At 33.8% G+C, this 27,534-nt stretch overlaps 1 protein-coding gene across 5 annotated transcripts in view; it reads left to right on the top strand.

The window, feature by feature from the left end:
- Nucleotides 1–27,534, top strand: part of LOC145255583 (organic cation transporter protein-like) — a 416,644-nt gene that overhangs the window by 83,883 nt on the left and 305,227 nt on the right. For 3 of the 5 annotated variants that reach the window (XM_080114052.1, XM_080114053.1, XM_080114054.1), the window contains one exon: nucleotides 589–709. The exons of the other annotated variants lie outside the window; for them this stretch is intronic. The gene's annotated coding sequence lies outside the window, so the exon portion shown is untranslated. The remainder of the gene's footprint in view (nucleotides 1–588; nucleotides 710–27,534) is intronic. 5 annotated transcript variants of the gene reach the window in all.

Below are 27,534 nucleotides of genomic sequence, written 5' to 3'. Positions count from 1 at the left end.
AACCACTAAATGTGCATACTTAGTTCACTGCATACAAACATAACAAGGGTCCATGCAAAATTTCAGATAGATTAGCTTAATAGTTTCTGAGAAAAAGTGGAACGGACAGACAGACAAACAGAAAGAGAGATATAAAGATTATGATATCACTACACTCGACACATATATCCAAGACAATAGTTGAATCCTTATGAAATGACTCTCAGTCTGTCATAGAACGGGGCCAAAAATGGATGGTCGTAATCACAGCTACCAAGACAAAGCTCATTTCCTTTAAGAATTAAAAGAAAATTTTCTAATCATTGATTGCTATAGTTGACAGCACCCTTCCCGAGAGTCTGACGTTCAGACTCCTCGGCGAAACATACATAGGCAACATGATTTGGAATAAATCGATAGAAGATACTGCTAACTCTGCTGCAAAGAAGGTAGGTTCCAACAACCTAGCAAAAAAAATTCTCACACCTGCCAGGATTCCATATCTTTACAAAGACACCATTTGCTGTAAAAATATTTATCTAAGTAATCTGATTAATGTAGTGTCAGAATGTATCTGGTTATTACGGTTTATCTCTAATATCTTTATAGGAGTCTGTGAAATATTTCCATTGTATGGACGCCCAGTGCGAACGGAAACCCTACGATATCATTATCCTATTTTTGGATAGAACAGATACTACGCTTGGATCGAAGCCAGAAGACCAAGAAGGTATACTTTACTTTTACGTATGGCCCAAAAGCTACATCATTTTCTTTTTTTTTCACATTGCATCTTCGGTAATTGTGATATCCTATTTATTAAAAACTAGCAGGGGTACCCGGCGTTGCCCGAGTGTTTGTTTCCGGGACGGGGGGGGGGAGTTTTAAAAAATGTTATGGTAGGTAAGTAGGAAGGATCAAACCCGGAGTCATGAGTAAAAGTAGGAAAATAAAGTGTGAAAAAAAAACAAAAAAAAACATCTGCAACGTTAACAGTTCGGCCACCAAGAAAAGTCCATTCCAGTTGTTTAGGAAAAAAAACAAAAACAAAAAAAAACGACTACGGTAGGTCGGCGCGAACGTGAAAATATAATGTGAATTGTCCAACACGCTAACCACTACGCCACAGAGCACTGCAGCTTAGTTTAGTGATTTTAAATAACTTCACATGAAAGAACTACGAAGCCAAACTGGTGTTCTCTTCTCAACTGTTCCTTGTGAACGATCCCCAAACGGTGTTAAGTGGTGGCAGGGGGAGGAGGAATTTATTAGAGAGAAAATATTTTACCACTTCCATTGATCTTAACCGATTTTGGCCGTGACTTCTCAGCAGAAAAAGTATAGAAATCTAAGATTATCGAGGAATTTGAGAAATAATAAGCCTATAACACACCTCAGATATTGTTCTGCCGTTTGTGCATATTATATTTGCATGAAATATCTTGATTTTTAATCCTATTAAGGTCAAAATCAGACGTGAAAAAATGAGTTAATTTTATTTATATAGAGATAACATTAAATTAGCATATCTTTATATTAATTAGATGTTCGTAGTATGGTATCACCTTCTATCTTCCTTTTTAATAAATAGGATATCCCGATCGAATAATTTATCATCTGGAAACCGTGACACATGTACGTACGTTAAAGGTACTACGGTATTAATATATAGATACTCTGATTAATATAGTTTGAAAATATATTAGGTTATAAGGGTCCATCACCAAAACCCTTATAAGAATCTATAATATATTTCCGTTCTATGAATATCCGGTGTGAACACAGACCCTACGATATTTTCATGTTCGGATAGAGCAGATACTACACTTTAATCCTGGACCAAAGGCTAAGAAAGTGTCTTTTAGTTCAAGTTTAACGTTCCACATCATAGTGCCATCAAATGAAATGTTTGAAATTACTTTTTGTATTGCAACTCCATTGATTGGCCAATCGCATTTTTTCAAAAGAGATAGAGAATGATAGTGTACATATGAAAATGGAAACACCTTAGCATATTATTATAGAAATACTAGAAGATGCACCTGGCGTTGCCCGGTATTAAACGTAATGTTAAATTTCTTTTATAAAAGATCAAGTAAAAGAAAACGGAAAGAAACTGAGACATATGCATGCGATAATTATTTTTATTAAAAAAAATCCTCGAGCTGAGATCGAAACCGAAACATTAAGAACTTTAAAAAGTGTTTTCAAACCTACTTATTCTTAACATAAGCAATCTGTCATAAGAATGATTCATGCATGCGCATTCGTGAAACAGTTAGCAAACAGATAAAAATCCGATGACAATCAAGTTGAAAACCGATTCAAAAGTTTTCCACATCTCTGAATATCCTATATACCAAATTTCAAGTCTGTAGATCAAAAATCCGTTGAGTATATAGGTTGAGAAATGTTCTCACGCGCACACACATTCTCACTTTTATAGATATATATATGTGTGTGTATGTGTGATCGTGAAAGCAAAACATGAGACGCGGTCATTTTTAGTGCAGATTGAAGTAGGTGGGGTGGGGGCTCAACAATACGCCAGCATGCACCTATGATGTTTTTTTATGAAACGCCCAGCCAGAAAATAACCAACACCTTCCAAAACTGTCACCCAATATTTCCAATTTCTTGAAACATCTGTGTTAGGTTGTTTCAGGCCAGAATTGTATTAGCCGTAATAGAAAGTTTCTGTGCTGAGGATGAAGAAGAAACTACATATACTCAATAACGAGCCCTGCTAATGTTCAACGCAGATGTCTCTTCGTATATAAAGTTTTGTAGATGCATATGTTTTGCGTGAAGTAAACTTAGAAACTAATTAGCGGATCATCATGAATTTAAAACACAACCGTTAGGCGTAAAGATAGGTCATGTGGTACATATTTATTAGTGAATTTATTTTAATAATCCAAGCTTGGATCGATATTGTACTAATATATATATATATATATATATATATATATATATATATATATATATATATATATATATATATAGAGAGAGAGAGAGAGAGAGAGAGAAAGAGAGAGAGACTTATATGTAATATACTGAGTTCGTGTAATTCAGTAAATTTTCATATACCTATAGGTTTTAAGCCAAACAAGTTTTACTTAAGGATTAAGCTACAAAATTATCACATTTCATAATTGAGCATTAATATACTGTGTGTGCAAAATCAAGACTTCAAGACAAGGTGTTGATGGCAACGAAAATTGTATTTCATTTTATGTTACAATTGTTTCAATGCCTAGTTCGACAATTTCAAGCATTATATCGTTTGAAAATTTTCAAAAACCAGCAGTTTTTCAGATTTTATGAATAAACACACTTTTGGCAATGTAGCATTTTTTGAATAGAAAGAAAAAAGAGGGAGGATCCCTAACGGGAAAAATATGCGAGAAACATTTACCTTGGTTGTAGTTACGGAAAAGCCCATCAATGCTACATTGCCAAAAGTGTGTTTATTCATAAAGTCTGAAGAAATGCTGGTTTTTGAAAATTTTCAAAGGATATAATGCTTGAAATTGTCGAACTGGGCATTGAAACAATTGTAACATAAAATTTAATACACTGTTTTGAAGTCTTGATTTTGCACACAGTATATATATATATATATATATATATATATATATATATATATATATATATATATATATATGTCATCTTTTTATTTTTTATTCTTTCATTATATTATCTATTCCTTTATTATTTTATAATATATATTACGTTATGTTGTAATTCAAACACCACCTCTAATATGCACGGAATTAGCATCGGTCCCCTATTTCATAAAAATCCCTTCTCCTAACTTCATATGATTATAAGAACATCTATTTTCAATCCCTTCTCCTATATTCTTCCTGACATATACCGAACACATATGCACACATATATTGAACAAATACCCTATATCCTATCACGGCAAACTCAATAACCACATTACGTACCATCAATCTCCATTTTGTAATATCAGCAATCTTTCCCCTCTATCGCATTAGTTGCTATACTTGTCCTATCTCCCTCCCGTCACAGTTTTCAATGTAATATCCTTTTCCTCTCACGGCCATTATTTGTAGTAACCGCTAGATGTTGTATCTCTAATATGTTATCTAGCATCTTCTCTCCTCTTCTGATGAAAAGCATTAGGGTTTGAAATACCTAGGTAGAAACAGTTTACTTATCCTACACCCCTAATTGATGTGTCATACATATTTTATAAACGATTAAATCTACATGCATTAGTATATATTTTTATACTGTCGTTTTTTTTATTCTTCATCTTCTATATGTTCCACCTCAATTTGTTGAACTTTGCAATATCTCTATAAGTCTCCTCTTAAAGAATCTATCTAATTCTTTTAACTCTCTCTGTCTCTCTCTCTCTCTCTCTCTCTCTCTCTCTCTCTCATATATATATATATATATATATATATATATATATATATATATATATATATGAGAGAGAGGGTTCATTTTACTTGAGTGTAAGCTCTGAAATCTTTCGAGTTGATCTGTATATGAGACACACAAATATCAGAGTGTTACTGTAAAGTTCCTCTTTACCGATTAAGGTTGAATAAGTAAAGAAATTAAAAACACTTGATAGTTAACTCCGTTATAGTATGTCATTCCTGTAGTCTTTGATTTTATCGAATTCCAGGATAAGAGTCCATCTGGTCTGGTGGAGTATATATATATATATATATATATATATATATATATATATATATATATATATATATATATATATATATATATATAAAGCTGATTGGCTAACTAAAATCCTCAACATATATAAAAACGAGAAACAACCACAGAATTCGCGCATAAGCCTGACGAATCCTAGAGTGGATGAAACGCCGAATATTCAGTGTAGCTTAATCGCCATATATATATTTTATAAATTACTAACTAGCTCTACCTACGTATTGAGCACTTTTGAAGTAAATACTTAAAGCTTACGCATAAATCTATACTTTCGTATATTAATTTTATGTGAGTAAATGAAGTAGTTATATATATATATATATATATATATATATATATATATATATATATATATATATATATATATATATATATATATAAATTACAATTAAATTTACCAAAATGATCCAAGATGGTAAAATTAAAGTATATTATAAATATTAAAGAATTAATATTTATTAAACTATCTCAGCCAGATGTAAAAGCTCGATAAAACCAAATAGGAAATACAGCTGATAATATGAGCAAACAGTTAATAAAATATGTTAAAAAACACTTTGAAATGAGTTAAAAGCATATTTAATCTGAAAAGGAAACACTAGATAAATGGATAGTCCTATCCTATATTAGGACTATCCATTTATCTAGTGTTTCATTTTCAGATTAAATATGTTTTTAACTCATTTCAAAGTGTTTTTTAACATATTTTATTAGCTGTTCGCTCATATTATATATATATATATATATATATATATATATATATATATATATATATATATATGTGTGTGTGTGTGTGTGTGTGTATATGTATATATATATGCATATATATATATATATATATGTATATATATACTTGTTTATTGTTATATAAACATGCTCACATCCCGCTGCTACAAATAGCCACTTGTTTCAATCAAACAACAGATATCATCAGGCAGCGACTTGACTATTCAAAAGTTCAATGAATAATGGATTTTTATTTTAGGTAGGAACTCTTTAGAAGTTGGAGTTAAAAAACTTAAAACACAGGACTTTAATTAAATAAAAAAGTAAAAAGGGAGAGGCAATTTAAATAAAGTTAAAAAATTATGCATAAAGGGCCTAATTAATGGTAGACGTATGTTTGAATTGCGTTGATTTTACTCGTGGACGTATGTAAGAGGATAAATATGCTAGCCGAATACATTCACTGCCTTTTTTGACACGTTCATTTCTGACGCTTGGATTGTATCTTCTGTTTGTATTTGTAATAATATGTTTCATTACTGAATTGTATAATTGTTCATAAATTGGTTGACATGCAGGTTTTTTCTTTTTCTTTTTCTTTTTCTATATACTGTCAAATTCTTACTTTCTCTCTTTCCCTATTTAACTAGATCTCATTATTCTTTCCTTTTCCTTCTAGTTTTTATTCTCTTTATTATAACCATTTATTTCTTTTTTCTTTTCTTCTCCATATCATATATATATATGTATATGTATATATATATATATATATATATATATATATATATATATATATATGTATATATATGTATATATATATATATATTTTTTCTCTCTTCTTTTTCTCTCTATTTTGTTTTCTCTATATTTTCTTTCTCTATTTCTGTCTCTATTCCTTTTTCCTCTTCTCAATCACTCTCTCCCCATTGTAATTTTTTAACTTTATTTAAATTGCCTCTCCCTTTTTACTTTTTTATTTAATTAAAGTCCTGTGTTTTAAGTTTTTTTTTTTAACTCCAACTTCTAAAGAGTTCCTACCTAAAATAAAAATCCATTATTCATTGAACTTTTGAATAGTCAAGTCGCTGCCTGATGATATCTGTTGTTTGATTGAAACAAGTGGCTATTTGTAGCAGCGGGATGTGAGCATGTTTATATAACAATAAACAAGTATTATCAGCTCTTTTTATTGAGCACTATCTAACAACCTCGTTGAATTCATTAGTCCATTACTTTTGAATATAAAAAAAACCCGAGTATATGTATATATATATATATATATGTATATGTATATCTTCCACCAGACTATCCATTCATGTGTAATCACCTTTTTCTTCACCATATTCCCTCTGCTTCACTTTTTTGTTTTCAAGTAAGATCTTTGACTTACTCGTTGTTTCATCAAATACTTTTGCGTGCAAAATCCGATCCCGCATTTTGCTAATTCCTACCCTCTGATGAGAAGGAAAGTATTTCTTCGAAACTCCGTGGATTAAGGACTATCCACTTATCTAGTGTATTCTTTTCAGATTAAATATGTTTTTAACTCATTTCAAAGTGTTTTTTTAACATGTTTTATTAACTGTTTGCATGTATATGTATATATGTACAGATATATATATGTATATATATATGCATATATATGTATGTATGTATGTATGTATCAAGAAAAAGGTTTATGCATATAATATATATATATATATATATATATATATATATATATATATATATATATATATATATATATATATATAAAAATGTTTAAGGGTTCTCTGGAAAACAACTTGAAAATACTTGAGATAGATGAACATAACTGAGAAGCCCAAGTGAAAGAATTTGTTAACGTTGGACTTGAAGACATCCAAGTTGTAGTCCGGTGGGAAGCAGGCAGACGGAACAGAGTTCCACAGGCGTGTAGTGCTAAGAAAGAAGCTTTGTTCATGGAATCCGCGTTTTGATTTAGGCACAGATATAGAGTGGGGGAAATTTTTCACAGCGGATTTAGCTAGACGGGGGTTTTTCGTGAAAGATTGGCGAGGAGGGACCAGAGATTGGAGTTCAGACGAGCATCTGCCATGGAAATAACGATAAAACAAGGATAGGCTCGCAACGTCTCTTCTGTGGGAGAGAGGTTGCAGGGTAGAGCAAAGGACATTCCCCACTAAGCCACGAAGTCTATTTTGTACTCTGTCAAGGCAGGATAGGCTGTTTTTAGCAGCTACTGCCCAGATGTGGCAACAGTATTCCATCCTTGGAGTACTTGGCCTTTATATACAATATTATCATGCGATCCCCTTTATAGGAAAGAAGGTTTTTATGTCACGTATGTGTACTTTCATATAGGACTAAAGCTGGATTAAAAAGTCACCTACGTGCACACAGATGTACAACACTTAATGGCAAACTTCTGTCAAGAAGTAGCAATCATCATGTACGGTGTGTCCAAAAAATAACTGAAGGATTAAAAATCTTTGTCATTTTTTGCATTAATGATTTTTTTTTTTCTTTTTTAGATATTTTACAGATAATATTTTGGAAATTAATCCTGGATAACTATAGCGTTGAATAATATACACAAATTGTGAAATTGTTTTACCAAAATCAGGGGTCAATTTGGTGACAACATTATCTCTCACTATAGAAATGTCAAATGGCCACCATGTTCCCCAGACTTAACCAGCCCTGACTTTTTCTTGTGGAGATATCTTAAAGAAAGAGTCTATGTTAACAAACCCCAAACCCTGCAAGAATTGAAGGAAAAAGGGAGTTAAATCGCAATCTAGAGATTCTGCAATCTGTCATGAATAATTTTGGAAAGAGCACAAATATGCGAAGCTGAAAATGGGCAACATTTAAAAGATATTTGTCATAAATAAAGATTGTTTGAATTTAGCATTTTTTTTTTTTACATTTTCAAATGTCCTAGTCAGATTGCGTTAAAATTTGAGAAAGATATCATCAATATCACCAAAATTAAAGAATCTATTTAAGTTCAAAATCCTTCAGTAACTTTTTGGACACCCTGTATATATCTATGTATACAGGCTGGAATGATAACATTTGTCGCTCTAAAGAAAACAACACTACAGCTTTATTTAAAAAAATTTATTGAAAAAATCAATTCAGGTAACTTGATTATGTAGAAAAGCTACATCTATACAATGTAGCCGCTTTCAGCCTCACTCAGCGCCTCGATACAGGGCCGGAACTGGAATCATGTCTTCTCCACATGCGTTGGTGGGAGCTTGATGAATACTCAGCGGATAGCAATGATCAGGCTGGCTTTGGTCTTGTGGGATATCATGTGGTGATGTTATCGACGTATGACTAAACAAAGTGACCAGCAGGTTCAGTTCAGGTGACAAACGGGGCCAGTAAGAGAAGGGTACAAAGTCATAGCACTCCTTCTGAAGACATGCCTGGGTCTCTTTGGACTTGTGGGCCAGCACCGAGTCCTGCTGCCACACCTAGGGTCTGCTAGCACCCACCTGATTGCACTAGCGGATCACCAGATTCTTCAGCATATCCAGGTACACTTTGGTGTTGACTTTCAAGCCCACTTTGAAGATGTGAGGTGGCATTATGTGGCCTTCACCTGAAACCACACCAAAGACCATAACCGTGGCCGGAAACCTTGTTTTCATCACCCTGGGCACGTTTCTGTTATTCGTGCCAATCCAGCCATTCATTTTGAGGGTGCTGGCAATGGTCCTGTTGTCATAACTTGGATCAGTGGACAACATAAGTCGTACAGCGGCGCATCTCCGATCTCGCATGTTGAACATTGTGTCCTTTTCAAAGATGATAGAAGGCTCGTTTTGTGATTTATACAAAACTAGCCAACAAAGAATTAATAAAACATGTTATAAACACTTTAAGAAGAGTTAAAAACATATTTCATTTTCAAAAGGGCAACACAAACTAATTATATATATATATATATATACATATATATATATATATATATATATATATATATATATATATATAAGTACCATTTCAGCCCGGCGTTGCCCAGGTGTTTAGAGGTGTATGTTGAGCAAAAAAAAAAAGTGGTAGTAGAAAGGCAGGCTCGAAACCGTACCGCGAAGGAGGAAAAGAACGGGAAAAAAACTTGACGTCTTCACTGTTACGACCACCATAAACCGGAACTGACGTAGGTTTAAATTAAGGTTAGACAATCGAAAAGAGGGGATGACTTTCGAAAATATCGGTGAAAAAAGCGACCCCTCCCTGTAGAAAAGTTCCCAGTTGAAGGTGAATAAATTAGTGTTTTTAGCCAATTTTTCGGTATTTATCGTCTGAAGGGTCAAGCTTCAAAACGATACTGATCTTGTGAAAATCCGTCGCCCCTGTCGAAGGTTTTAGGCAGACATGTAAACATACATACATCCATTTATATATTGGTAGCTCAAATTTTCGACCCAAACCGATTAAAAAGCTTGCCCTATCTCTGAATACCCTTTATGTACAATTTCAAATGTTTAGACCAGAAATTGTCTGAGTAATTTGGTTGAGACCGCAGAGGTCAAATTCTTTTAACTATGACCCCTAACTATGTCCCCTTATCATTTATTGTTTTGGGCTCAAATAAAGTTATTAAGTTATATCCATGACCAAAGAACCTATATCTAAAATTTCAATTGTTTATACCCAAAATTGGTGGAGGAGTTTGGAAGAGTTGTCAAACGTCAAATCATTGAACTTTGACCCCTTAACAGGCAAATTTCTGGGCGAAAACGAATTACAAAGATTTTCCCAAATCTCACTACCCTGTATATCAAATTTCGAGTCTGTTGACTGAAAATTGACAGAGTTATTGCGTAGGGAAATGTACACAGACACACACACACACGGACGCTTTCACTTATATATATATATATATATATATATATATATATATATATATATATATATATATATATATATATATATATATATATATATATATAAGCAGGCCGCTTAGCTTTGACCGGTCGTAAAATACGCATAAATATTATATTTTAATTAATGCGGAATTCTTTTTTTAAACGTGAGATTAAATTCCTTTAAAAAATGAAGCAAATAAACCTGGAAGAAACTGAGACATGTGCATTTGAGTATTATAAATTATTTCTAAACAGTTCACGTCTTGTAAGTAAAAAAAAAAATTACTCGATCTAAGATCGAAGCCAAACCTTAAAGATCCGCTCGTCACGATCTTTAAAAGATATTTTCAGACTTATTTATTCTTAACATAAGGAAGTTGCCATGTTTCATCACCGCGCATGTGCAGTCGTGAAACAGTTAATAAACAGATAAAAATCGATGACAACTCGTTTAGCTGAAAACACTATCAATAATTCCCCCTACTCTTTATCTGTGCCTAAACCTAAACGTAGATTCCATGAACAAAGCTTCTTTCTGAGAACTGCACGCCTATGGAATTGTCTTCCGTTTTCCTGCTTTCCGGCTGACTACAATATGGTTGTCTTCAAGTCTAACGTAAACAAGTTCTTGATGAGCCGTTCCATATAAGTTAACAAATTTACCGAATCGATTACTATATTGTCCAATTTCTACTGTACACTCTTTAACCCTTATCCTCGAGTGGCCTCTTGGCCTTGATAATGTGGTGATGCCTGTGTAAAAAAAACAAACAAATAACAATTTTTCAATTTTGATCACTTCACAGCTCTTTTTTTCCGGATGAAAACGGATTAAAAACTTTTTTTCCACATGTCTAAATACCCGATATCATGTTTAATGAAAACTTATTAAAAAATTTTCCACATGTCTGATTACCTCTATATACCAAATTTCAAGTCTAGTATATAGGTTGAGAAGTATCCACACACACACACACACACACACACACACACACACACACACATATACACTTTATATATGTATAAAAAATGAAATACTAAATATACCTTTAAAGTTAATAATCCAAATCAATACTGAATCCAGTTACTTATTTGCGTGGAAACATATCGTCGTTTACTTGTAATGTTCTCGAAAATCTGTATTCAACTGGGTATTGCTGTAACATTACACATTTGTCAATATTTGTTGGCGAATTTTATAGGACGAGATTAGTTGAGGTTTTTTTTACTTTTTTTTTTTTCTTTTTCATTCAGCGAATTATTTCATCCAATGTTTTCGAATGCATTATTATCATTCCCATTTTTGATTATCGAAATAAGATAAACAATTTTAATAATCGATTATCGCAATTTAAATTTTTAAATTAACTACTGATTATATATATTTGTTTACTTAAAACGCTCTCGAAAACTGCGAATTGGGTACTTTCCTAAAATTACAGTTTTTATATTTTTAGTAATGATTTTAATTTTTACCAAAATAAGCTTTTTTTTTTATTTGCAGAATTCAACGATATCTTACTAGCATTCAACGAATTGTTCCATCCAACGTTTTTGTAGTGTATTGTTATTATTCTTATATTTTATAGTATCTTTTTTATTTATTTATTTTTTTCCATTCCCCCCCCACCTTCCAATAGTATAAATACGTAAAATCTAGTACTGTTGGTAGCTCAGTATGAATTCAAATATGGCGTTGACAATGGGGGCTTATTCCACTCGTGGTCTACGAACTACACTTCTTTCTTTTTTCTGCATATCGGTATGTCTTCAATGTTTTATCTATAACAAATGGATGTTTTACTTTTTTACTGGATTTCGGATTTTTATGTCTTTTAAATCTTTCCAATTCGTTTTAAAATTACCTTTCCTTTTTGAACCGGGGTGGGGGCTGTACATTTTATTCTTTGATGAACTAATGTGAAGTCTCTGATGATTTGTTTCGTTTATACCATTCAATGAAACACGTGTAATGCGCAGTAATTTAAACAATATGAATGTGAATTAAGTGTATATTTCTATGATTTTGAAATGTTTAAATAAAATTACATATGCACTGAAAGTGTAAATCCATTTTCATTGAGCTTAATAAACCGTTGCAATTTTAAAATAGCTTTATCAAATATATATATTATAAACGCATATTTGGTTTAAGGAAACGCATATATATATATATATATATATATATATATATATATATATATATATATATATCCCAAAACCTATGGCCTTGATGGAGGGGAGACTAAAACTTGCTACTATGGTTTCCAATGATCTGAAATAACAGCAAGGGGAGACTTGATTCCAAATATTTCTCATATGTTATATCTCCCCTCTTTTGAAAATAGGGTACGATTATGAATATCTCCAGTGTCAAGTAATCCTTATACACTGGGAAATTTATGTTATGTATGAAAACCGAAGAGGGGAGATATAACATATGAGAAATATTAGGAATCAAGTCTCCCCTTGCTGTTAGTTCAGATCATTTGAAATCATAGTAGAAAGTTTTAGTATCCCTTCCATCAATGCAAGAGGTTTTGGAGAAATATCAGATATTCTTTAACTCATATGAAAAACTAGGAAAACAAATGACTATGATTGAAGCATTTTATGGCTGTAAAAAAGCGCCAAGAAATGGCTCTGGTTGATGGATGATTCCCTTAATGTGCAACCTTAAGGGTAAATGTCATATAGCCCACTACACAATTCAGGTCATTACCTTTCCAACTGTACTATTGGGAATCCCAGCTTAAATGCTATCTAAGTAGCTGTAGAAATAGTAAGTTATGTAAGTATATTTTCGATTCCCATCAGCGAGTTTAGCGGGGTCACAGAAGCTTAGGGTTGGCAGCTATCAACTTAGATAGAATGCACCGGAAATTAGGGGAACAGGAATTGTGGTCGTTGTCTTCCGGTCGACGACCACATGGGCTGAGAGTTGGTTTTGGCCTGCAGATGGAACAGACAGGAGATTAGGGTCTCTCTGCGACAACCAGGGTCCATGATAGGCTTGCCTTTAATAAAAGAATCGAAGCTTCAAATCCATCTTGTGTTATCGATGCATCTGTCTGCAGCAGTAACCACTCCCCACGAGATGGAGACCAGCGACCAGAAGATATCATCCGCTGGACAAGGCAAGCAAGTATGTACGCATGACGTTATTTGCACGTACACGTCAAGACCTTTCAAGGAAGAAATAAGAGCACACGCAGACTTTAAAAGTACCCTTCGAAGTAAGAGTAAATAATAAGTAAAAGAAACAACTAAACAAATAAATGATAAATAAATTTCGGAACACAACGAGTCTTCATTTGTTAAATTCTGATCAATAGTCACTGAGATTTAGAACTTATAATATTGCCAAAAAAGGTGGTGTATATATATCTATAATATAAAGCTGAATGTCTATGTGTGTTTCTGGTCACGAATAGGCTCCTATATGGTTGACTATTATAGAAAACTGATCACATATAATGATAGAAGATGTATCGAGGCACAGGAATGGGTAAGTTTAATCACATGAAAGCCCACGATAATACAGGTTCTGCTGCTGTTAGTTTCATACAATCAGTGAACGTTTTCAGTATCATGTCTGCTTGAGGGTGTGCAAATCGCTCGCAGGGCTAAAAAGTCATCTTCGGGCACATGGACTTTTAGTGACTGAGGGAGTGGCTCTCGTCTGACAAGCCGCTGCAATCATCATATATATATCTATAATATGAAGCTGAACGTCTGTGTGTGTGTGTGCCTGGTCACGAATAGGCTCCTATATGGTTGACTATTATAGAAAACTGATCACATATAATAATAGAAGATGTATCGAGGCACAGGAATGGGTATGTTTGATCTGGCATAATGATGATTCATTAAAATTGTGGGGTCTGCATACGCGCCTGGTCCACAAAGTATGGAAATAAAAAATTTAAAAATTAAAGAAAACGTTTACAAGTGTTTTTGATATAAATGTACATAATAATACTTTGATAAGTATGTTTTAACTTAAATAGGAATGGTATAATAAAATTGTGGGGTCTGCGTTCACGCCTGGCCTCCATAGAATGGAAATAGGCACAAACTTTAATAAAGACTTTTCATATCTATCTGCGTAAGTATACTTTGATAATTATGTTTCAGTTTGAAGAAATATGGTATAATAAAATTATGGGGGGTTCATTCGCACCTGACCTCCATAGAATGGAAATATGTCACAAAGTTTAACAAGGTTTTCTAATATAGATCCACAGAATATTGTGATAAGTGTTTCAGTGTGAACAGGTATAGTATAATAAATTATGGGGCTTATCTATTTTATTTTTACTTTCATCATATTTTGCTTTGGTTTTGATACCCCCAAATTCGAAGCTATCTCTTTACAACCCTTCCTTTTCATAACCTATCATACTTTCATAAATCAGAGTCCATTTTCTGTAGGCTGTTTTTGAACCCAGTATATATGCTAGTATATATATACATATATATATATGTATATACTCGTAGCTAAATTGAATATTGAAATGGTCATATCTTTGGTTGGTTCTGTGGGAAGAAACTACATGGAAATTTGCAGGCTTTTGAAAGATTATAATTTTATTCTATTTTATGACAATTGGTAAAAAAGAACCTATATTTTCAAACTAATAAAATATGCCCAAATTTACCTACATTTGTATATATAGTGTCCTGATAGGCTAGCTTCAGTTTTGCTGCTTTAGGATGAATTTTGCTTTGTTTTTTTTTGTTTTTTTTTGCTTGGTTGCCTCCCCTATGGCTTTGCCAGGCCACTAATAAGTCTGTCAATTACTTAAGTAGGTGGGTTCCAATCTCCGCAGTATCGATGTAGGTGATATAATCTTTTTCTCATAGCCAAGCAATATTTTCAGGGTAGCTATCTACGCCATTTATTTAGCATCTGGTTGAGCTCACGGTCACTTGCCAGTTGAGGTTCCAATCTTGACCATCAGTCTGGCCAAAATTGGGTCATTTTGGTTGTCCTTTATCTGGCGAACTGAGACATTCGTTCTGAGTAGCCCTAGGAGGTTCGCCCTCCCAGGCCTTGTCTGCTGACTTTCGGGTGGAGTAAGTTTGTATTTACTGTCCGAGGTGCTCTGATTATGGAATGCCAATGGGACTGCACAGGTAGTTTTTAAAAAGCTAGAGTGCTCTACCTTTAGGGGAGCTGGTTTGACTCTCCTTCACCTTCTGACCTTGTGTCACATCTTCCTGCAGTCAGGAGAAAGTAAATAACAGCTACGTTTGCAGAAGTTACTCTTATTTTCTAACAACGTCCCTTATGTTAGGCTGCTAACGTCGCTCCATATTGCTTCGTCCAGACTTCTTTTTATATGCAATTCTCTCTCCACAGGGTCCAAGTTTTTCACTTCCGCTATAACTTTCTGCATCATGCACAGCACCACTTGCACAATTGCATCTTTGAATTAGTCCTCACCAGCCTTCCTTTTAATAAAGCTGCATGCAATCTGCAGAAATCCGACTATGGGGTAAGGACAAACCAACTTCCCACACATTCAGAAATGTTTTCTAATGTTTAGGCCATCTTTGAGTTTAAAGTTCTCATTTCCTTTTCTAAACATCAAATTTCTTGCCTTGTTCTACTGTAATTTCAATCCGAGAGCATGAAAGAATGCAAGAAAAAATATTTCTAGGCATTAAAAATAGTCTTTATGTTATTTTCTTTATACGAAGAATGATTTCCATTAAAATTCAGTTAGTATTATGCATGTGAAATTCAGAAAAAAAAGCATGCTTGAAAAGTGTTAACATCATATTAATATAAAAACAAAATGGTCAATGAATTTTACCTGATGTAATATTTATCTAAAAACGAAATTGAGTAGAACTAAAGTTTTTCTTAAATGTAGATGCAAAAATACTGGATTTTTAATGGAAATTATCTCCCTCTTTAATGATATATAATTAAAAAAATAACAACATAAACCTCTTTTTAATGCCAAAGCAGTTTTTTTTTCTACCATGTTTTTCAATAGCCGCGACCTTTAAACATTACCTTGATATGTACATATTAGCAACACAATGAAATTAGCAGAGAAGGCATTCATAATTTCTAAAGAAGATAACTTTTGCGAATGAGGGAAAGAAAATTCCCCAAATCTGCTATCAGTAACAGGAACACCTGAAGACTATCAGATTCGATAGCAGCAGAATTCTTTGCATTTCTATTTCAAGAACTTTCGAAACGAATGCAATGATTTTTCTTTTTCTTTTCTCCGGAATTGTTGAAATTTTGCCAAGAATTTTCCATATTTTTTCCTGTTTCTTTAACTTTATTCTCAGATTTTAATTTCGCTTTTGGAATTTTTTTTTTTAAGTACCTAACAACTAGTGATGCAACAATTGCAATGTTTTCCCCGATTTTGATACAATTACCAATTCCGATTCCGAGTCTTTACAAACGTCTGAATATTAAGCTGTATTTTTTTTGTTGTTGTTTAAAGAATTCAATCATCATCATCATCATCATCATCATTATTATATCGCAAATTTACCCTTTTTTTAAAGGCCAAACTACTTTTAAAAAAGGCTAAATTCGTGAAATTTGGTCGCAAAAAAGCCGATGTTTTTAAAATGGAGGGACCGATTTACTAAAACGTTGTATTAGAAATGGGACACCCGTTTAAAATCTTATTGAATAAATTTTTATAAATATAAATTATTGAATTTATTTATTTTTTTTAATTCACTATTCGATTAGTGACCATTTGATAATAGTTCTACTGAAAAAAATGTTTTAAATGACAGAAGGGAAGGGTATCGCTTCCATATGTGTGCCCCCCACCCAAATTAAAGGAATCGTTTTTGGCATTGGAAAATAGACATAAATTTTTCTGATTACAATACCGAATCCAATACCTTAAAGCATTCAAATTTTTCTAATTCGCAATTCCGACTAATCATTCCAACTGTACTAACCCTTGTTCCATCCTTAAAAAATACTATATAATAAATCATAAAAATTAGAGTAAACTATGGAGCACTCCTGAATGAATACTCCTACCCACTCTTGTTCTCAGCTCTGAACCCCCATCTTACTATTTTTATATTTAATCAGGCTAAATGTATATTTCTTTATGATTTCAATCCGGACTGAAGAATATGTTTGAGGTGGTGGTCTGACTTGCTATTTACTTTCTTGCACCTGCTCACCAATTGAAATGGTTTCTTCTGGGGACTATAAAAGGGCATTTGTTTTACTCACAAACTTTTGTGTAATGAGGTGAAAGTGCAAATATTTATTCATATATAAATAAACACACATTGGTCTTGATGTTATATTTTATTTTTTTTTTATTTTTTATTACATTTTCACCCCAAACAAGGCACATTGCCACTTTGATGTAGGGGGCTACTATCAGGGACATAAGCTACAGGGGTACTATGTGGGGAGTGTGGCAGCAAGATGTCGGTTCACGTTACACTTGAACTTCTGCATGTCAGTACAGTTGAGGAAGCAGGGACCCGGAAGGGAATTCCAAAGTCTAGCGGTTCTGGGGAAGAAACTACTGGAGTAGAAGACACTTTTACATCTAGGCATCTCTACCGTGAAGGGTGGGATTTAGCTGTTTGTCGGGGATATTTATATCAAGGGAGTACAAGTGCTTGCAGTTCGTCAGAGCAAGCACCATTAAAGTACTTGTAGAACAGGCAGAGGGATGCGACAGAGGCTGAAGTTTAAATGACAGTTCAGGACCTATCAGATTGGCGACTCTCTTTTGAACCTTGTCTAGGAGCAAGAGTCTAATAGCAGATGCACCAGCCCAAATGTAACAACAATACTCCATACATGGGTGAATGGTGGCCTTATAGATGTACAGGATACTTTTGGGTGTTAGTAGCTTTCTAGCACAGTAGAGAGAATCTACCTTCTTTGCAGCGGTCCTGGCAATACTTTCAGTGTAATTGTTCCAACTCATGTTTCCTGTGAACGTTAGGCTGAGGAGTTTAAAAGATGTACTTTCAGATAAAGAGTCTTTGGCCATTGCTATTGGTGGTAGAGAAGGCTTCTTGTAATGATTGAAGGAAACAAGTTTAGTCTTGGCAGCATTAAATATGACCATCCATTTTTGTTCCCATTGCACTACAGATCGGAGGTCATCGTCAAGTGTTTCTTTAGATATGAGTTCATTATGTAAATATTTTCAGTATTTGCTTGGACAGACCTCGATACATAAGCAGAGCGAGGTAGTAAGTTTGGAAAATCTATATGGTAATTAAGCTACATAGAACTTTCTGTGTTTCATCCTCGTGAACAAGGCTTGTGAATTGAATATTAGCTTGACAATTCCTTCTTTAGAATCCCGATATGTATGAAACATGGACAATTCTGTATAGCTTAATTGCCATATATATTTTCAGAACTTATTGTATATATAGTCTTGGAAGTTTCTTTAAAACTATATAAAAAATTGTCCTTCGTTGGACTATTACTTTGTCAGTAAGTCAATAAATTTCCCATATCGCTCAATAGTTTTACTTACATGAACAAATAATAAAGGGATCATCAGTTGTTTACCATGAATCACTGTTTCGGGAATTTAAAAACATATATTAAATCATGGCTCCCCAGCAGTGTTGATTAAACGTCTCTTAAAACACATGAGCAAAATTATTTTTGATACTGGATCTAGTTTTTTAACTCCAGATAAATTTAGGCTAACAGTTCATGTCACTTAAAAAAAATATTTCTCGCCTGTGTCCTTCAAATAGATCGGAGGGATCGCAAATTGCATTGTTGATGACTGAACTTGTGCATTCATAACCTAAAAGTTTCATCTATTTGTTACAGATATTGACTGGGTGAGACTCTAAGAAAGTAATCTCTATCATGGACGTGTGTCAGAAGCAGAGATATATCATTGAATTTCTGGCAAATGTACTTGAAAATGGTGGTAACTATGTAGAAAAATAAATTCAAAGCACAAAAAGTTGCTTGTTTTAATGGTAACACTCCTGTCTTCGTAGTTCTTAAACTTTTTTACTTAAAAAATAGGAGGCTTTACTTTTGGAACAACTCTCATATATATATATATACAGTGATGATCATATTTATTGGCACGGTAAAATAAAAGTTAAATTTTGTCTAATAAATTCTAAAAAAGGGATTAAATTAAAGAAAATAACAAAGTATATTATGTATTTTTAACTGGCCTTTCCGATGCAGCAATCGGATTTTAGAAAAAATAAATAACAAAGGAACAACAAACATAATTGCAAAAAACCCTTGTTCAAAATTATTGGCACGGCTTTGTTTTTCTTTTAGTATCAGTATAATATCAATCAATTTCCGGTTTACGTGCTTTCTGAACTTTTTTATAGCCATATTATGCTTGTTTAACGCTAATTCAGTGAATAATTTTTTTCAGATAATTTTTAGATAGCGATTTATTTAAACTATTATAAGTGACTAAATTATAATTTTCAATCGCCATGGTTAAAACTAAGGAACACAGCGAAGACGTCAGGAAGCTTGTTGTAGCATGCCATACCAATGGGGAGGGCTATGATAAGATTTCAAAGAAGCTAAACCTTCCCAAATCCACTGTTAGAGCCATAATAAACAAGTTCAAATCGCAAGGCCACGTTATGAGTTTAGAGGGTAGAGGGAGAAAAAGGATTCTTTCCCCAAGAGATGAACGGAAAATTGTTCGACAAGTAAAACAAAACCCAAGGATCTCTGTTGGGGAGATTGTTGATGAACAGAGCACCTCTGGAGTGAATGTATCTCGACATACAGTTGGTAGAGTTTTGAAGAGAGCTGGTTTAAAAGCATGTCGTCCGAGAAAGACTCCCTTATTGAAGCCTATGCACCTGAAAGCAAGGCTAGACTTTGCAAAACGTCATATTGATAAAGATGTTGCATTCTGGAAACGTGTTCTATGGACTGACGAAACGAAAATAGAGTTATTTGGCCATAATAAAGTGTCTTATATTTACAGAAAATCTGGCGAAGCTTTCCTGCCTAAGAACACCATACCCACAGTGAAGCACGGTGGAGGCAGTTTGATGTTTTGGGGATCCTTTGCTGCCTCTGGACCAGGGCGACTTGTTAAGGTCACAGGTAGCATAAAAAAGGAAGATTATGTTAAAATATTGGATGAAAACCTGAAAGACTCTGCTAAAGAGCTCTCACTTGGTCGTCGTTGGTGGTTCATGCAAGATAATGACCCAAAGCATTCGGCTAAACTGACTAAGAAATGGCTTGAGGACAATCATATTAATGTTTTGGAGTGGCCATCACAAAGCCCAGACCTTAATCCAATTGAAAATTTATGGAGAACATTAAAATTGAGGGTAATGCAAAGGAAGCCTAAGAATCTTATTCAATTGGAGGATTATTGTCAGGAAGAGTGGGCTAAAATTACTACTGAAGAGTGCAACAACTTGGTTGTAAACTATGAAAAGCGACTGAGGAAGGTAATCAAGGCCAAAGGCTATACAATTGATTATTAAATAAATCGTGCCAATAATTTTGAACAAGGGTTTTTTTGCAATTATGTTTGTTGTTCCTTTGTTATTTATTTTTTCTAAAATCCGATTGCTGCATCGGAAAGGCCAGTTAAAAATACATAATATACTTTGTTATTTTCTTTAATTTAATCCCTTTTTTAGAATTTATTAGACAAAATTTAACTTTTATTTTACCGTGCCAATAAATATGATCATCACTGTATATATATATATATATATATATATATATATATATATATATATATATATATATATATATATGTATATAAACACTCGTCCCTTTAAAAAAAGTACTATTAAACAAATTATATAAATAACTATTACTCTCAGTTCTGTTTGCATTCACCCAAGGCGAATTGAATCAGCTTCTTCCAAAGGAGTAAATGTCAAGGGAATATTAAATTAATAAGCCGTGTATGCATATTCCTGTCAAGAGACATGACGACGTTAGGTTTTTGCAGTTCTTGCAGTGAGATATCGACGCCCTCCTAAATACAGCATCTGGTATTTCCAAATAGTTACTCATCTAGTACTGACCAGGTTCAACGTTGCTTAACTTCGGTTATCTAATGAAAACCCGTGTGTCAACGTGATTATGCCATTAAATTCAAATGAACAAGTCTTTATTCATCATTTTACTTGGTAAATTAAAAAAGAAGACATACACCTACAAAAATCAAACATTAACTTATCATTTCCTCTCGACACCTTTATAAAAATGATCAGACTTATAACTGACATGAATTATTTTCAATTTAACAATTACTACAAGCAAAATTTCGGTTTTCCTATGGGTGACCCTCTTGACTATTAGCCTGCCCTGTTTTTAGAATTCCTAGAATCTGATCCTTCCAAGTTTAGATTACCTCCAAACACAAAATATTTTAGATATATTGACAACATTTTAGTTTTTCTTCCTGTAAACATACACATAGATAATATTAAAAACAAATTAGACTCAGAAGAACCCTCTATAAAGTTCACCTATGAAACAGAAAATAATCACTCATTACCTTTTCTAGGCATACTTCTTATAAAATCCAATAATAAACTATCCCTAAAAATTCACAACAAACTATTCACAAAAATGATTACATAAATTTCTACTCGCACTATGATAACAAAATAAAAACAGGCATGATGATTAGTTTCTTCCTACGTGCATTCAGAATTAACAGTTCAAAATATCTAGATGAAGAATTCAAATACCTCACAAATACTTGAAAACCCTTGCAATATTCCACATATTTTATATTAAATGCAAAGAAAACGCCACACAAATATTTTCCAGAATAAATAAGCAATCATATACACCATACTCTTCTCTCATAAACAGGCATTTTCTTTTACCTAAACACGCTAATAATAAAATAATTTGCAACACTCTAAACGGACTAGAAATTCTAATAAAACAAACCACATCAAAAACAATAAAACAAACATTAAGAACAACAAAACATCTCCCAAACAAACCAATTTTCAATGCAAGCTATATGTTCCATACCAAAATTTCCATCATATATACATTGGTGAAACCCAACGTAGATTAGAAAAAAGCTAAATAAACATAAAAGAGATGTAAGAAATCGCAATTTTCTTAATGCACTAGCAGTTCAGCCCGGCTTTGCTTGAACCCTATGTACTGTTCATAACTTGCCCTACGTGTGAATATACTTTATGTCAGATTTCAAATGTTTAGACCAAAATTTGTCTGAGTAATTTTGTAGAGACCGCAGAGGTTAATTTTTTAACTTTGACCCCAATTTTGACCCCTTAACATTTATTATTTTGATCTCAAATCAAAATACAAAGTTTTACCCATGTCCAAGTTACCTACATCTAAAATTTCAAGTTTTTACACCCAAAATTAGCGGAGGAATTTGGTAGAATCTGCAAAGGACAACTCGTTCAACTTTGACCTTTTGCCAGCCAAATTTTCGTCCCAAAACTGATTAAAATGCTTGTCGCATGTCTGTATACCCGTTATGTAAAAATTTCAAATGTTTAGACCAAAAATTAGCTGAGTAGTTTGCTAGACACCGCAAAGGTAAAATCTTTTGAACTTTGACCCCTTGGCAGCTCAAATTTTCGACCCAAGCCGATTAAAAAGCTTGCCTTATCTTTGAATACTCTTTATGTAAAATTTTTAATGTTTAGACCAGAAATTAGCTGAGTAATTTGGTAGAGACTGCAGAGGTCAAAATTTTTTTAACTTTGACCCCAATTTGGACTCCTTAACATTTATTTTTTTGGTCTCAAATCAAATTAAAAAGTTTGATCCATGTCCAAGTAACATACATTTAAATTTCAAGTGTTTAGACCAAAAATTGTCAGGGGAGTTTGGTAGAGTTCTCAAATATCAAATCGTTGAACTTTGACCCTTTGACAGTCACATTTCTGGCCAAAAACAAATTAGAAGGATTTTCCCAAATCTCAATACTCCTTATGTCAAATTTCGAGTCTCTAGACCGAAAATTGACAGTTATTTGGTAGGAAAATGTACACAGACACACACACACACATTTTTATTTTTATAAATATATAGATTATTCTCTCATTCATTGCAGCATAATCATACTTTTGATTTCAAACAAGCAAAAATAATTCAATCTATTTCAAATAAACCTCGGCGGAGGCTTCTTAAATCAGCGTTTATCGCAAATTCAAGCACAATTAAACAATGTGGAGTTTATCACCATTAATAAGTAAACTCGTATTAAAAGAACATAATTTAATTTTAGATATATGGTAACTCGCTCATACCATAGAAAACACAATCTATTATAATTAATACATATATTCAGTCAATAAATTACATAACAAAAATACATCAAATCGTTTTCTTGGCCTTCGGGACAAGATCAAAGTGTAGTATCTGCTCTTCAGCTGCTGCACTTCTATTTCTTGTTCTCTTTCGGTGGAGGAGAAATCATTCACGACTGAGACAATTTTTATTTTTGTACCTTTTCTCCACGTTAAAAAACGACCCTGGTGTCTAACTCTGCCCCGTGGGGAGGCATAGTAAATAGGTACATAACAAAAATACACTCATTTCATTTCAGTTATACATACAATTTGAATTATAACGGCTACATTTATTACAAAATGCCATTATATCTTTTTAAATATATTAACGACTTTTTTCGTTCCGAAATAGAACAACGTCATATTTTTCGTTATAACAAATATATTTTCAAATATTGTACTGCTATTAAATTTTCTTTCATTCATTCATCCAGAAGAAATCTTTAATAAAGACGAAACGTTGATGGATGTGTGACTTTCTTTGTTCCTTTTTTATCCCTCTATCTCGACGGAATACTATTTCCATTATTCTCATATATATGTGTGTGTGTGTGTCTGTGACATGTTAAAACATGAGAGGGTGGTAATTCATCACCCGATGTAGTTTTTAACGGAAAGAAAAATATGTCAAGATACGTACGAGTTTTGTATTCTTTTTCAATCATATCTGATGAGATGTAAATATGAAAATTTTGAAATAATATAAAATTCAAAATTGTCTGATTTATGTCGAAACAATTGTAATGTCCGAAAAAAATATACAAATATGAAGTTACTCCTTGTTTTTGGTTTTGACACTATATATATATATATATATATATATATATATATATATATATATATATATATATATATATATATATACAGGGTGACCCCAAAAAAGCAAAAGCTAAATGGAGGTCATCTAGAACATATGCTGTAGAACAGAGAAAAAAGGGCCAAAAAGACCCTTGTGTTTTGATGTGATGTTTTGAATATAATAAACTAGTTGTGACCAAAGTTTCATTTCATTCGGACAAAACACTAAGAAACGGGGCCTAATTAGAGTTAGGCCCGTTTTTGGGGGGTCACCCTGTGTATATATATATATATATATATATATATATATATATATATATATATATATATATATATATATATATATATGACTGCTTTGTTTTACGTATTGCATGTGTTGGATTTGTTTTTATTTTTATTATCGTGTGTATTCATTGAATTGTAAACATCATCACTGTCGTTATGATCATTGAGGAATTATACCGTTTTTAAACGCTTCTCTCAATTCAAAAAAAAAAAAAAAAAAAAAGAAAAAGAAAAAAAACACCAAGATTCATGACTGCTTTGTTTTACGTGTTGCATGCGTTGGACTTGTTTTATCTGGGGTGGAGAGGGCTCCAGAAAGCCATGGTCAAGGCAACCTTTCTAGGAGAAGAAAATCTCTGATTTAAAAAAAACATAAAGCGGAAGATCAGTGCCCGCATTAAGCTGGTCTGCAGTTTGATTTGTTGCTGGCTATCTTGCTTGTTGCTGGATATCAACATTTTGAACCGAGAGAGAGAGAGAGAGACTAGCTGTCGTACAAAGCTAAATCTCTGTAATAACATCTTTGTACAGATATTTCCTCAGACATTTGTCAAAAATAAAGAAGTCCTATTGGCGATGGCTCTCCATATTAACAGGAACAGAAGATATGCTAAACGACACCCACTCCAGCTCTGTTGCTGGAATGTGAGAACACTTATTGACAATGGTAAAAGACTAGAACGGAAGACTGCAATTTTGACTAAGGAATTGCAAAGATACAATATAGACATTGCTGCACTCTCTGAGACACGTTTCGCAGGTGATGATCAACTGGTTGAGCGCGAGTCGGACTACACGATCTTCTGGTCTGGTAGAGCTGAAAAGGAGAGGCGTGAGGCTGGTGTTGGTTTTGCAGTTAAGAACTCCTTAATTGACAAGATCGAACAGCCAGTAGGCATAAATGACCGTGCCATCACATTGAGAATGCCCCTTGCTGCTAGTCGTTACATGAATGTTCTTTCTGTCTATGCGCTGACTTTTACTTCGTCTAAAGACGATATTACTTCCTTTTATCATATGCTTAGATCTGTTATCACCGGTTTGCCAAGTGCTGAGAGTTTGGTGGTTCTTGGTAACTTCAATGCACGGGTTGGATCAGACAATGAGACTTGGTTTCCGTTGGGTCCATATGGCATTGGTAGAGTCAATTCAAATGGTATGCTGCTTCTCCATCTCTGCAGTGAACTAAATCTTGTTATCACCAACACTTTTTCCCACCAGAAAAACAAGGAGACCTGGTTCCATACCCAATCTAAACATGGCCATTTGCTTGATTACATACTGTGTAGACGTGGTGATCTTGGAAACTTTTGCAAAGTTAGAGTAATGCGTAGTGCTGACTGGTACTGATCATTTAATGGTCAGAGCTAAACTGAGAATTACAATTCGCAAAAAAAGCCGTTTCAATGGTGTCAAAGTACCTAAATGTATTGATGTTTCCAAATTGAAGGATCCAGTCGTACGAAGTTCCTTGAAATCTGCTTTCAACCAGGTGGATTTCTCAGATTGTGATTGGGAGACAGTCAGAGATACAATATACCAAAAAGGTGTTGAAGTTCTTGGATTGAAGGTTCCCAGATATCGAGATTGGTTTGCTGATAATTTCAATCAAATTAACCAGAAAGCTTATTTGAAACTCCTCAACTCTTCACCTCTGAACGAGCCAGCGCTCGCTGCCCACTTTTCTTCTGTGCAGAGTGAGGTTCAGTGTTGTGTGCGCCAAATAAAAAAAAAAATGGTGGTCTGACCTCTCCAGGGAGATACAGACTGTCTACGATCATAGAGATGTCAAGACATTCTACACTCTGCTTCATCAGGCTTATTGTCCGAAATCCTCTTGAACTACACCACTCCTGGTGAAGGACGGGAAAACCTTGCTGAAAACCTCAGATGAAATTATGCATCGATGGCATGAACACTTTCATGATCTTTTTCACAAACCATCCAATGTTGATGTTGCTGCAATAGAAAGTATTCCTCAATGTTCCTTTTGTCTGGAACTTGATGTTGAACCGACTCTTGTGGAAACAGCTAACTGCATAAAACAGATAAACTCGAACAAAGCCCCTGGGCTGGATGGCATCCCTGCTGAGCTGCTGATACATGGTGGTGTCAATGTACATTGTGTGGTCCACTTTTTGATACTGTCAGTATGGCAGGGTGACCCGATTGCCCAAGATTGGGTAGATGCCATCTTGGTTATGTTGTACAAAGGAAAGGGTACATGGTCTGATTGTGGAAATTATCGAGGTATCTCACTGCTGAGTGTGGTTGGAAAGGTATTTGCACGGCTCTTGCTAAACCGATTGGAAAAGTATGTATGTCCTAATATCCTTCCCGAATCCCAGTCTGGTTTTAGAGGTGGGCGAGGAACTGTGGATATGGTGTTTTCTGCTAGACAGCTCTTGGAAAAATGTATTGAACAGCGTATGCCTCTTTGCCAGGTGTTTGCGGACTTAATCAAGGCGTTTGACACAGTCAACCATGAGGCTCTCTGGAAAGTGCTGGAAAAATTTGGCTGTACACCTGCTTTTACAGTCAAGTTCAAGCAACTTCATCGTAGTATGAAAGGTCGCATCAACTTCAATGCTCGACTTTCGGAAGAATTCCCCATTAATAATGGTGTGAAGCAGGGTAATATAGCTGCACCAACATTGTTTTCGCTCTATCTGATTGCTGTGCTCTGGTATGGTTTCCACAATTGTGATATGGGTGTTTATATTAGATTCCGAACGACTAGAAAAGTGTTCAACCTCAGACAATTCCAATCCAAAACACTTGTTAGTGATGGACTTGTTAGGGAACTGTTGTATGCTGATGATGCTGACCTGGTAACACACTCCTCAGTAGA

This window comes from Euprymna scolopes, chromosome 31 (assembly GCF_053919585.1).
Source record: "Euprymna scolopes isolate OS-2025 chromosome 31, ASM5391958v1, whole genome shotgun sequence".
In the NCBI taxonomy this organism is placed as follows: Eukaryota; Metazoa; Mollusca; class Cephalopoda; order Sepiida; family Sepiolidae; genus Euprymna; species Euprymna scolopes.
Note: the sequence above shows the minus strand (reverse complement) of the source record. Positions and strands in the feature narration are given on the sequence as shown.